The sequence below is a fragment of the Dryobates pubescens genome, chromosome 2, assembly GCF_014839835.1.
Source record: "Dryobates pubescens isolate bDryPub1 chromosome 2, bDryPub1.pri, whole genome shotgun sequence".
Taxonomy (NCBI): domain Eukaryota; kingdom Metazoa; phylum Chordata; class Aves; order Piciformes; family Picidae; genus Dryobates; species Dryobates pubescens.
The window spans coordinates 35,729,572-35,741,417 of record NC_071613.1 but is presented as its reverse complement, the minus strand read 5'-3'; the positions used below and the strand labels follow the sequence as shown (position 1 = coordinate 35,741,417).

General features: G+C 37.2%; 1 protein-coding gene across 1 annotated transcript in view; it reads left to right on the top strand.

Moving 5' to 3' along the window:
• Positions 1-6,684: 6,684 nt before the first annotated feature.
• CSRNP3 (cysteine and serine rich nuclear protein 3) overlaps positions 6,685-11,846 on the top strand; it is an 87,170-nt gene continuing 82,008 nt past the window's right edge. The window contains exon 1 of the mRNA XM_054174980.1: positions 6,685-6,802. The gene's annotated coding sequence lies outside the window, so the exon portion shown is untranslated. The remainder of the gene's footprint in view (positions 6,803-11,846) is intronic.

Sequence of the window (11,846 nt, the reverse complement as noted above, 5' to 3'; positions counted from 1 at the left end):
CGTTCAATAGCCTAAATAAAAGCTGTATTTATAATCTGTTGAGATTAAAGATCTTTACCTAGTCCTCCAAACATCTGATGCTGACATTTGTCTTATTTTTCAAATGTATTTTGTATTATCCATGTTAATGTCTTTTCACCTTTACCCTCTTGATTAGATGTAGCTAATTGCAGTATAGCACAAATCTATGGGTTTGTGCCTTTTATTATGTTGCAGTACTTTCTGCATTTAAGATTTCTGAAAAAAAAATACTAAAGCCTGTCCAAAAGGGCAAAATATTTATGACATCTGTTAGTTATTTAATGAACTTCCAAGAACATTTAAATACACACACATGCGTGTGCAATCTCAAATCAATTTTCAAGCATTTTCTCTAAGTGGAGGTTCAGTAACAACATCTGTGGGAATCATTTACCATGAGCATTCTACTTAAACCATGCTTGCTTTTGAATACAAACTTTTACCCTGTGGCAGAAATACAGGTATTAAAGACTGATGTTGTAGTTACTTCATCAATAAAGTCCTTATTCATGGCCCTTAAAAAAAGAGAAGAGGGGGAAATATACTTTCCATATATGGATCTGGTATTTATTAAAGTAATAATAAATGAAATAAAATATCCAGGCGGTCTAGGACATGTGAAAGGGCGCTTTCCCCCCCCCCCCCCCCCCCCCCCTTTTTTTTTTTTCCCCTTTCCCTAGGCATCTTTACATCTCTATGTGTAAATGCCAGCTAGGTCAGAACTGGGTTGTCTCAAAATCAGCTTAAAGGTTTCATCAATTCAGTGCATTAGTAGAGGAGGAAGGAATATAAATAAAAGAAGAAACTCATCTAATCTTCAAAACAAGCAGAATGAAGAAATATCTCTCAGGTACGCAGCTGTGGTGACTAAGTAAAATCTCATAAGGTGCCTATTACAGTAGTGAAAAGTTGTATTCCTCACTGACGTAGCTCACTGGAGCAGGTAGGGCTGAAACCCAAGAATTTTATTTACAGCTAATGAAAACTGAGCAAGTAAACCTGAAAGTTATAGTAAGTGGATTCCTGATTTTTTACCTTAGTTGTTAGTATGTAAATAAGAAAAAAATGGAAATAATTTCTGGGCTCAAAAGCTGCTTTATAAGATTGTCAGAGATGAATTAATGGAAATCCATATAGGCTCTTATGCAGAAGTTCTTTGTTTAGCTTTTCTCTCTTTTGTGTCATTTACTAATTTCACTGAAGGCAGATGACTGTACTCTGCAGTTTATTGAAGGAATATAAATGGATGTTGGTAAGTGGGTGGAAGTCTAAGGAAGTTGAAATGCATGTAACTTGAATTTCTAAGAAATGAAAATTAATCTGCCTCAATTATGTTTCTCAGTTTTGCCCTCGGATTTGTTTCCACCTGGCACTGTTTTCATGGAGGTTTCTGTTTGTTTGTTGGTTTTGGTTTTTTTCCACACAAGGTTCCCCCTCCTCCAATTATACTGGGGAAAGGAGAATTGTTTTGGGATTTGCTTGGTCCAATTTATCAAAGAGTAAAGAAAAACCTGTTATAACCAGAGGTGCTGCAGTACTGTTTCTCTTGGAACTAAGGATAGAACTTTGTTTCCTGTCTTCAGCTGCAATACAAACAGTGTAGTCTTGTTTTCTTTTTTTCTTTTTTCCCCTCACCATCTTAGAACAGGTTTTACAACTCTTTCATAGGTAAGTGATACTAAAGAAACCTGTTTTCAAGTGTCAGAGCCACTAACAGTATGGATACTTTCTAGCATCCTGGTGTGCCATATAAAAGGGCTTGGTTTGTTACTGTTCTGATCTGAAACAGACTCTGTTTGACACAGCTGCTTCAGAGAAGGCAGAGTCTTCTAGGTTCTGTTGCAGAGCAAAAATGTAGGAATGCTGTAGTAAAGTAATCCTGTTCTTTCCTGATTACAGTTTTGATTTTCAAACTATAGGATGATGTGTTTTCACTGTGTATCACTCATAATTATCCAACTTCTCCAACCTGAACAGTCATCCCTTCAGGCTTCATTAAATGCCGTCAGTAGGGCATTGAAGCCAATACAGCTTGTTGTATGGTTTCTGCATTTTAATACATTGCTCTTTCTGACTGCAGCATTCTTTTTCAGAGAGTCATGGAAACTATATTACACATGTCCTTTTTGATAGCTTCTCACTATTAACCTTGGACTACTGGAATCCTGCATGTATTGAGAGATTTCTGAGGACTGAGAAAGAAACCACAATTCTCCATTTGGTTTCCTTCACAAGTACTTTCCTTGCAGTGGCAGCATCTTCAAATTAAGGAAATGTAGACCTTGATTTCATGATCAAACATCAGTGGATTCCAGTTCTTTTGACCACACAAATTTTCCAGCGGCAGCCCTGAGTGCACACTTGTAAGATATACATAGTTCACTTGTCATTTTAGCCTCTTTTCCCCTATCAGTGTTTACTGACAGAGAAAGTGTATACATGCTGGCCCATTTCTTAATGATACTGGATGCTGAGTTGCCACATCACGGTGGTGGTGACTGAAATTCAGATAGTCTTGAGCTACCTTGCAGGCTCAGTCCATTCATCTCTCCACAGACAGGTAGGATGCTGAGAAACAAGGTGTTACAATGTCTCTCAGGAGATCTAGTAGGTCTAAAGGGTCAAATGTGACATACATACCTGGGATCTTGCTAGCAGAACAGTTAGTACGTTTTTTATTTCTACACTGTGTGTGACAAACTTGTTTTGATGTTATAGTAATGATCTTTCAAAAATATGATTATGCTCTAGGAGATCTGACCTCTTCCAGCATTAAGAGGTGAAGTAACAGCTCTTTTGCTCATGAGCTGCTCTCTTCTCAGGCAAATGCCTGGTCCTGCAGTCAATGCCTGGTGAAGACTGGTAGTAGTCTCAAATGTCTGCCTGTAGCTTTCTCTAAATATCAAGCTCCAGAAATATCTTCATTAAGCAGAATGTTAGGGCAGATCTCACACTTGACAGATCTACAGTAATTGGTTTCTAATGAAGGATTATGCGATCAACTACCATGAAGTTATGTAACCCAAAGATAGTTGCTGGGAGTCGTGCACCTGTGTTGATTGTCAAGTAGAGGGTGAGATATGTTTCTTATCAGTGGTCAGATGACTTTGAGATATGTATTTATGTGTATTTCTACAAGTACCTTTTGCCTTCAGCCATGATTTCCTTTTCGTTCTCTCACTACAAAGGGGAGTGGAACACATAGCTCTGTTAAAGGAAGAGTCTGAAAGCAGACGTTTTGGGAAGGGTCATGTTTGGGTTTAGCAGAATGTGTTATGGAATCCAAGAGATTTGTTTTCAATTCTAATTATTATATAATAAGCTATGTCAGTTCATCTTTACAGTCAAGGTTGTCTAAAGCTTTAAGTTATTTTTTCCCAGCATCTCTGAGTGTGGAAGTTTGTGTAGTTTGATCATCATCCTTGTAAATAAGTTGTAATATATCAGTATCATTTTACTTATTTCCCAAGGGTCTGTGCAGTATCTTTCAGCTTTGTTTCCACTATAGCTTGTCATTAACTCTGAATGGGAAGTAAAAAGTCTTTACTGATAAGCTTGGTTATTACAAAGATCTGTGAGTCACAGGTGAAACCTGAACCAAGATCCATGAGTGGTTTGTAATGAACCAAACCAAGAACGGACTTCAGCCCTGATGGCACAGCTATATAGATTTAGTCGAAGGACACTGGAAGCCTTGCAGTTCCTGATTTGAATTTACTTAGTATTTTCATTTACTCAATACCTTTATATAGTAAGGGAGAATGAATTACTGAGAAGTTATATATATATGTACACACACTTAATATTTTTCTCTGAAGCTTTTTTTGAGGAAGGAGACAATCCTGTAATATCTGACTCTTCGTAGAGTCAGAGAAAACAAAAGCAGATCTTTTAGTAGCAACAGACATAATCAAAGAAAGAAGAAGTGAAGAAAGTCATTGTAGGAATTTGCTTTCTGATGAAGTCTTCCTTTTACCTAATGTGATAGGTCTGGAAAACAAAACAAAAGAAATCTGGAATAGCCAAACATATAAGCATGCTCAATAATCACTTGAGTCACAGGAAGGTCTAGGTACAAACCTGGATTCAGAAAGGATCCCTTTTCCCTTTCAACATTTCTCAGTGTATTTGATTAATTAGTCTAATAATAGGACTTTGGAGCCAGGAAGCACTGTTAAGACTTCACAGGTGTTGGCTCTGGAAAGGGACAGCCAGACTTAGGTGCCATGCAGAGAAGCATCCAGGGCAGCAGGTGGCTTGGAAAGAAAAGGCAGGTAAGGCAGAAGCTGGGGGTGGCCCGACAATACAGCAGTACAGCCTGAGCCAGGAGCCTGGTGATTTGGTCTGTAGTGGTCAGGCAGGTCTGAGATCCTCCTGAGGCAGGCAGGTGTGGTCAGCTTCTCAGGGTAGCTAAATAGCTCAGGCAGGGGCCGAGGGCAAAAGGCTAAATTTGAAAGCAGGATCTGCCATAATGGGTAGGTCCTCAGCAGGGCTGCTGCTCCCTTGCTTTCTGAAGGCCACCAGCTGTATTGGCTGTAATTGGCCTGGTGCCCACGCAGCCGAACCGCAACCTGCACGGGAATGTCCTCAGTACCCTGATGTACTGGCAGAAGTGAATTTCATATACTTAAAATGCAGTTATAAAGAAAATTAATTTTTTATGTGCAAATTGGGGCAAATTTTACAAGAAGCACCTGATCTTATGTAGAATTCTGAAGAAACTGCCAAGTGTAGGTTACAGACACTGCACAGACACCACTGCTGGGGAGCGTCTGTGTGCAGTGCTTGTGAATTGCAGGGAAAATACCAGACTCCTTAATGATAATTATTTCTTGTGGCAAGGCTATTTGTGTTTTATTTTAGAAACACTATATTAGAGTTGTTTCATTTAGGGGCTTAGAGATGTTGGGGTTTTTTTGTTTGGTTGTTTCTTTGGTTAATAGCTTCCTTTTTTCATAGCAGAGTTTTGCAAGGCATTGAAATTTACTTTTTGGTACTGCCCATCTATCTGTTATTAGTTATTCTAATAATGCTTCAGGACTGGAAGAGCTTTGCACTTTGCATCTGTATTGAAAAGACTTTTATTAAATCCTGTTATGACACTACAATTCTATATATCTGAGTGTTTCCTTCAACAGCCAGGCTAGTTAAGAGGTGAAGCCTCTTTCTTCAGATTTAAAAAACAGTAAGATACAGCTGAAGATCATCAGCTTTATTTTATGATAAAGCTTATCAGGGTAAAAATATCACTTTAGGTTTTCCTTAGTGTTCCCTACAATTTCTTCCAACTGGAGAAATGTATAGTGATTGTCTGGATTTCAAACCTTATAGTTGTTTTAGTTTTTTTGGTGCTTGCAGGTATATATTTCCATTTTTCTAGGCATCCAGGAAGAGGTTTTATGTTAAATTGAAGTAATTTGATTAAAAAGACACCTTCTTTACTTGTTAAGACAGAATCTGAATGTTACACTCAGGATCCACTGGCAGTTCATTATGATAAGACTGACAGCTATTTTTTCAGAAGCTAAACCAGCTATTACTTTATAGTGTAAGTATGGTAATTGGTATAGTCATGCTGTGGGTAAAGATCAATAATTCAGTGAAGAGGATAGATGCTCTTATTTAAAGGAATTCTCAGTTAATTTTGTTGGAAAGCTATAGCAAAGATTGAAATTTGTAAACACGCAGGTATTTGTCAGCTCCCGTTGTTTAACGTTTTCCTTTCAAGGGGAAATCTTGGAGTACAAATGCTTTGAAGTGGCAATAAACATTACCTTAGCTAAAACTGAAGGCTCATTCTTGATTTTTTTATTTTAATTAAGCTATTGTAACATAAATCTGATGCACTGGTGCCTGATACATATGGATATATAGAAAATAAAAATTCCCTGATCTTGGGAAGCACTTTTTTTTTTCCAAACAGATTTATGATGCTACGAATAGACTTAGTAGTGTATCTAAGGCACATGAACTGAAAATTATTCACCCAGTAAATCTCTGCATTTGAATTCTTACTTAAGTAGAAAATTTTGTGTGGACAAAGTTCATGCTGCATATTGTATTTTGGCTGCTGTATTAAAATGCAGTAAAATAAATGCACATGCGATGATTGTACAGGTAAAGCTTTACACAGGCAGAACTTCAAGAAAAAGTATCTAGTAATTACTGTTAGGTATTTTATAAATACTGCCTCAAACAGGAAGAAAATGTGTTTAGTAGGAAATCACTGGCATCCATTTTTCACTGTGTTTTGCATTGAGATTTCTAGATTCTTACTTTGTTGAAAAGCACCACTTTTATTTTGATAATCACAGAATTTCCTTTCCTGAAGATGTGGATAGCTGAGTCAGTCTCAAAGAATGTATACAGGCAATAGCTGTGTTTCTACAGCTTGTTTACTTGCTTGTTCCTTATAGAAAGGAGCTGAAAGGGAGAATTGCTATTCACTAGTGGAGCTGAAGGTTATTAATAGACTTATTTTTTTTCTTGTCTTTGAATTTTGCCATTACCTTCCGGTACAGAGTGTCCTCATTGATTACTCAGGAGTTCATTAAAGCCAAGCTTCAGATGTGCTTTTTTGTTTTGTTTATTTCTTGCTGTTTTCCCATTTTGCTAGCATGCAGATGGGGGTGGGGAGTGGGAAATAAGGCAGGGAGCATGTTCCAGAGGATGCCAGGATGACTTCAGTTATTGGAGGACTGCTGTGTGATGGACAGAAAGAGGAGGAGTGAAGCTTTCAGACTGCACTGACGAAGCTGAAACACAGAAACCCGATTTACAGGTAAGGGTGAAAAAAATCCCAATTTTGAATACCTGTTCCTGATCCTTGCCACAGTATTTCTTGGGTATAAAAAAAAAGCATATGCAAGAATCTCATTTGTTCCTCCTTAGTGACTTTGAAGCTGCTTTTCAGGTTATTATTTCTTCTGCCGAGGAGGTTTCAACCCATGTGAGATCCATAGACAGCAATGCTGTCAACTTTCTTATGTGACAGTATAGGCACTGCATCTCATCGATGCTGAAGTTGTTCAGTAAGCTGTAGGAAGAGAGGTCTTTTGTGTGATGGAAATACTCCCTGTTGGAGATACAGGGTATACTATAGGCAGGAGAATAGTGCTGGAAGATCTGAAAATATTTAATTTTGGATAGTAAAAATACTTAAAAATGAACTGCTCCTAAAATTGTATGTGCTTTATTGGCTGTTGAACATGCAGTAAGAATGGCTCAAGAGAGAAACTCCTAAAGGGTTTTTGTGTATTTTCACATTATGTTTAGGTTTGGAATGAATATGGTTTGTAAATCAGTCATTTAATTATGTTTGTCATAAAGAAAACACACGATACATATAATTCATTTGCGTGTACAAGACAGATATATCTTGTACCTGCAGCAGTTATGTAGTTTTAATAAACATTGAAATAGCTTGTATGAAATCTCTTCTGCTGAGTTTACATGTTAGCAGCAGCTGTTAGTTCAGTCACTGGAGATCACAAGTAGAAAATAACTTACTTTGTACAGAAAATAGATTTGTTTATCAAGCCACATTATTTGAGGATGCAGCACTATAGGCAGGAGTCCTGGCCCCACTGAAAAAAAAATGGAGTTTTTGATATTGGCCTCACTGGGGCAAAGACTTCAGCATGTCAGCTCTCTATTGTCTTATTTCTGCCTCTACATGTAGAAAATAATTGTACTACAGGACCCTGTTTAGCTGATTTGAAGCAGAAATCATTATTGAAATAAATAAATTATGATTATTGGCTTCAGTGATAAAATATATTTATAAAATGAAAATGCTGGAATTTAGTTTTAATAGATTTCCAATATAAAAATGAGTGCATGCATCTCATTTTTGTAGTATTCACTGAGTGAATTCCCTTAAAGCAGACTCAAAATTACTGCAAAATTCAACAAAATGATAAAAAAAGAAACCTCTTACTGCCGAAGTGGGCTGGAAGAAGGTTCTTCCTCTGTCCACTTGTTTGTATCCCTTACCAGCTGCAAGCATCTTGAGTCGTGTCCTATTCTCCTAGCAGTTTCTTCAGTGAATGGAGCCTGATATGTTTGCTAAACAATCAAAGAAATTACCTTATATCAAATGTCAGCAATTCACAAAATTATTCTAAAAGACTGATGAACTATATGAGTATTTTATTTTTTTTTTAACTGGAATGTGAGCACTGGTAAATAAGAAAAATAAATGTGTTGTATCCTGACATTTGTTATTTGCAGAGAATGGATACCTGTCTGAAAGCATAAGCAACTACTGTTAAATTACAGTCTCAAATCTATGTATTCCAAACACTTTTCCCCCTTCAAATGAGAAATCTGACTCAAAGCAGCTCCAGTAACACAGAGGAGTTGATGAAAACAGAGATCTAGTTCCACATGTATTTAAATTATTCTGTCTCCTTGGAAACACTGCTACTGCAGATGGATTTGGCTTTTGGTGGCTAAAAATATCTGCTGCTTAATAATGACAGCATGAAAGATGCTGAATAAAACTACCGTGTTGTTACTAGTTTTAAAGTTCCCTAATGATTCAGGTATTCTGCATGACCTACAGATCTTCATTTTGTGTCCAGTGTTCCCTATCAGCTGCTGCCAGCACTCTCTAGCTTGGTGTAAATGAGAGACAATTATTAGCCTTGGCGGGAGACTTTACTGAAAAGGGAGCATGTGAGTGGGATGTAGGCTAGACAAAGAGTTTGGAAGCAGGTAGAAAGTTGGAGGAAAAAAGTTAGAAGTTGATGGTGGTGGTATGGGTATGCATTGTGTAGTATTTGAGGTTACAGGCTTATTCCCAGGGAAGTCTATGGTAGGAAGAGCATGCTTAGACGCTACATTAAGCATCACTAAGTTAACAAATCCAAAATAAAAAGAATTTATTTTTCTTTTATTTATTGGAAAATCTTCAGTGAATGCTTCCTTGTTGGTTGTATGTGTAGGTGATTGAAATATCACACAAATGATTTTAAGTCAAGTATTAAATTACTGTAGAAAGCCAAACCCTAAATTACTTCGTGTAACTTGTTATAAGTAAGAAATAGCATTACTCTACTTAGCATTACTAAGAAATGTCATCCTTTAATTCTTATTAATTTAGAAAGCGTATCCAGTACTTTTTTAAAAAGCCTTTTTTTTATCATTTATCTTCTCCAAATACTGCAGTTTCTTTTGTTGCTAGCAGGTATGCAGTATATATGAAATATAGCACTTCCACTACTGCTTTTTTGATCTTTGTTTAATTTCCAGTGGATGACTTCCTGCTTATATCTGGAAACCAGAACAAATGACAAGCAATTCCTCAGTGCTGCATAGCAGGCTAAATATACCTCTTTAGTTAGTATGTATGTGATTTGTTACAGCATAGTTAAAAATTTCTGATTAGTTTTCCATTAGTGAATGAGGCATTTTTCCTGTTCTGCAGTGTCTTAAAGGCAACATTAAAAGATTACATGGTGTTGTTACACATATAAATAATTAATCCTGTGAAGTAATACTAAAATCCATTTTTGACTGACAACACAAGTAGCAAAGGTCATTAAAAAAAAAGTTGAATACTTTGTTCTGATTAATTAAAATGATTTAGAGGAAAGGAGCTTGTATCTCTCATTCTTTAAGAGACTATTAACATATTAATAAGGCAAATTATTAAATGGATTATATAAACTTTTCTATGAGGATAATAAACCATAATCATAGCAGGCCTTCTTATTGAGAAGATTGTTTTGTATTAAGATAAGGAAACTCATGTTGGTGTAATTTTAAAACCTTTTCTATAGTCATTTTAAGATTCTGTGGAGATATCAAGTAAATCTAAACATCATTTGAGGAAGTAAAGATGAGGAAATAGGTTGCTAGAAGTAACATTTGTGTGTTTTACAGCAGCAGCCAAGTTGTACCAATTTGACAGGAATCCTTTGATTTCTGGATCTGGATTATTTGCTGAAAACAGTAATGAGAAAGTTTATTGGACATTGCATGTTGTTATTTTTAGGTTGTTGATAGTGATGATAATACAGATTTAAGTACTGCTTTTTAGGAGTTTGGGGGGGTTGTTTTGTGTGTGTTGTTTGTGGGGAATTTTGTGGTTTCTTGTTTATTTGTTTGAGTTTGTTTTGTTTTTTTAAATAAGTTGCAGGCAGGCGAGCTGAGGTTTCTGCCAGGATAGGTTTAGCCAGCAATTTTCAGCATTATTTATTCATGCATGAAGAACGGGAGAATGGTTAACCCTGTGTCAAGATGCAGAGATCATGGGGCAGAAAGGGAGTGCTCTTGAGTTCATACTCTCTCTGATGGCTTTTATAGCAATGGTGAATGAACAGTCAGCCTGTGTGTTAAATTAGGAGCTAAGTGGCATGTATCAGGATTGTAGAGGTGTGAAGGTCCTTTTGACATATATCAGTCCTGACCAATCTGTATTCTGACAGAAGCATACTGAGATATACAAGATAACCTACCATGTTGTGCAGTTCCTCTGCAGGCAGTGCACAAGATTGATGTTCATGAAAGAACAGTGTGCAAGATCAGTACTGACACAGTATGTCTCAGTGCATCAGTTAGTATTCTTACCTGGGCTAATCTGGGCAAAATTTATATTAAAGACCACTTATTTCCAGTACTCTGTAAGTCGATGGCATTTCCAATACCTACTGCAGAGCTGAACTCTACTGCCATTCTTGTAGCTGAAAGCAGCGTAATGCAAAGTTGCTTTGCCAACGTATTCTGAAATACTACTGCCAGTTTTGGAACATCACTCCAGTTGCTGGAGAAGGGCTGTGGAAGCCAGTTGTCTGTCCTTTTGCACAGAGGTGCAATACAGATGTCTTAATAGTGTTGTCTCCTGTAGCACAGGTAGTCCAGTTCTTCCCATCATCTGCATGCTCACTCCTCTCTAACAGGCTGTGTGTCTGTAGAAGTCAGTAGGATGGGTGACAGTGTTTTTCTGTTTTCTCATTCCAATTTTATGAAGAGTTGTGACATCTCCTGGCCAGAGCTCTGCTGCAAGTAGTTCTGCAGTACAGTAAGTTTTAATATTTTTTTTCTGGAATCCTAAGTACAAACTTAAAATTTTCTTTTGGGATACAAAGTATTCTGCAGTGGAGCTCGAATGCATTGGTTTTGTTTGGGTTTTTTGGTGTGGGTGGTTTTGTTGGGTTGTTTGCTTTCTAATTCAAACAGAAACAAGAGAAAGTCTTCCACAGAGATTTTGGGTGAAGAGATTTTAGCTGATGAAATGTCATCATCAAAGTTTAAAGCCTACTAGAAGGGGAGTGACCAAGACCAGCTCTTCATCAGGGCTTCCTGAAGCGCCTTTGGAAAGGACTTAAAAACAGTTAAAAGCATCCTAGATGACTTAGATAGAAATTAGATATTATAAGTCTGAGTTTGTGACTGAGCTTCAGCAGGACTTCACTCTGAATCTCCTGTTTGCCTCCAGGACTCAGTGTCATTTAAGTATCTTTCAGTCTTGTAGAAGCAGTTCTTGCTACAGCAAGCTTAGAAAATTGTTATAAATGAAACACAAACTCAAACTGAAGAGCTTGTGTGGGCAAATCTCAACAGGAAAGCCCTCTCTCTGACTGCCTCTTAATCCACTCCTACCAGATTGCACCTTCATCATTGGAGGAATGGATCCTGGGTGCTCGCTTGAATTATTACTGCTTCTTATTCAGCTCATTTTGCTCCATGGGGAGCATGCTAAGAGAGCCTTAGGAGAATTAGCCTAGAATTTCCTTCTCTTGGCCAAATTAAACAAATGTTTCATTTAACATCACTTGATGTAGCTAAGAATTAAACTGAGGTATCTGAAGGCCATTTCA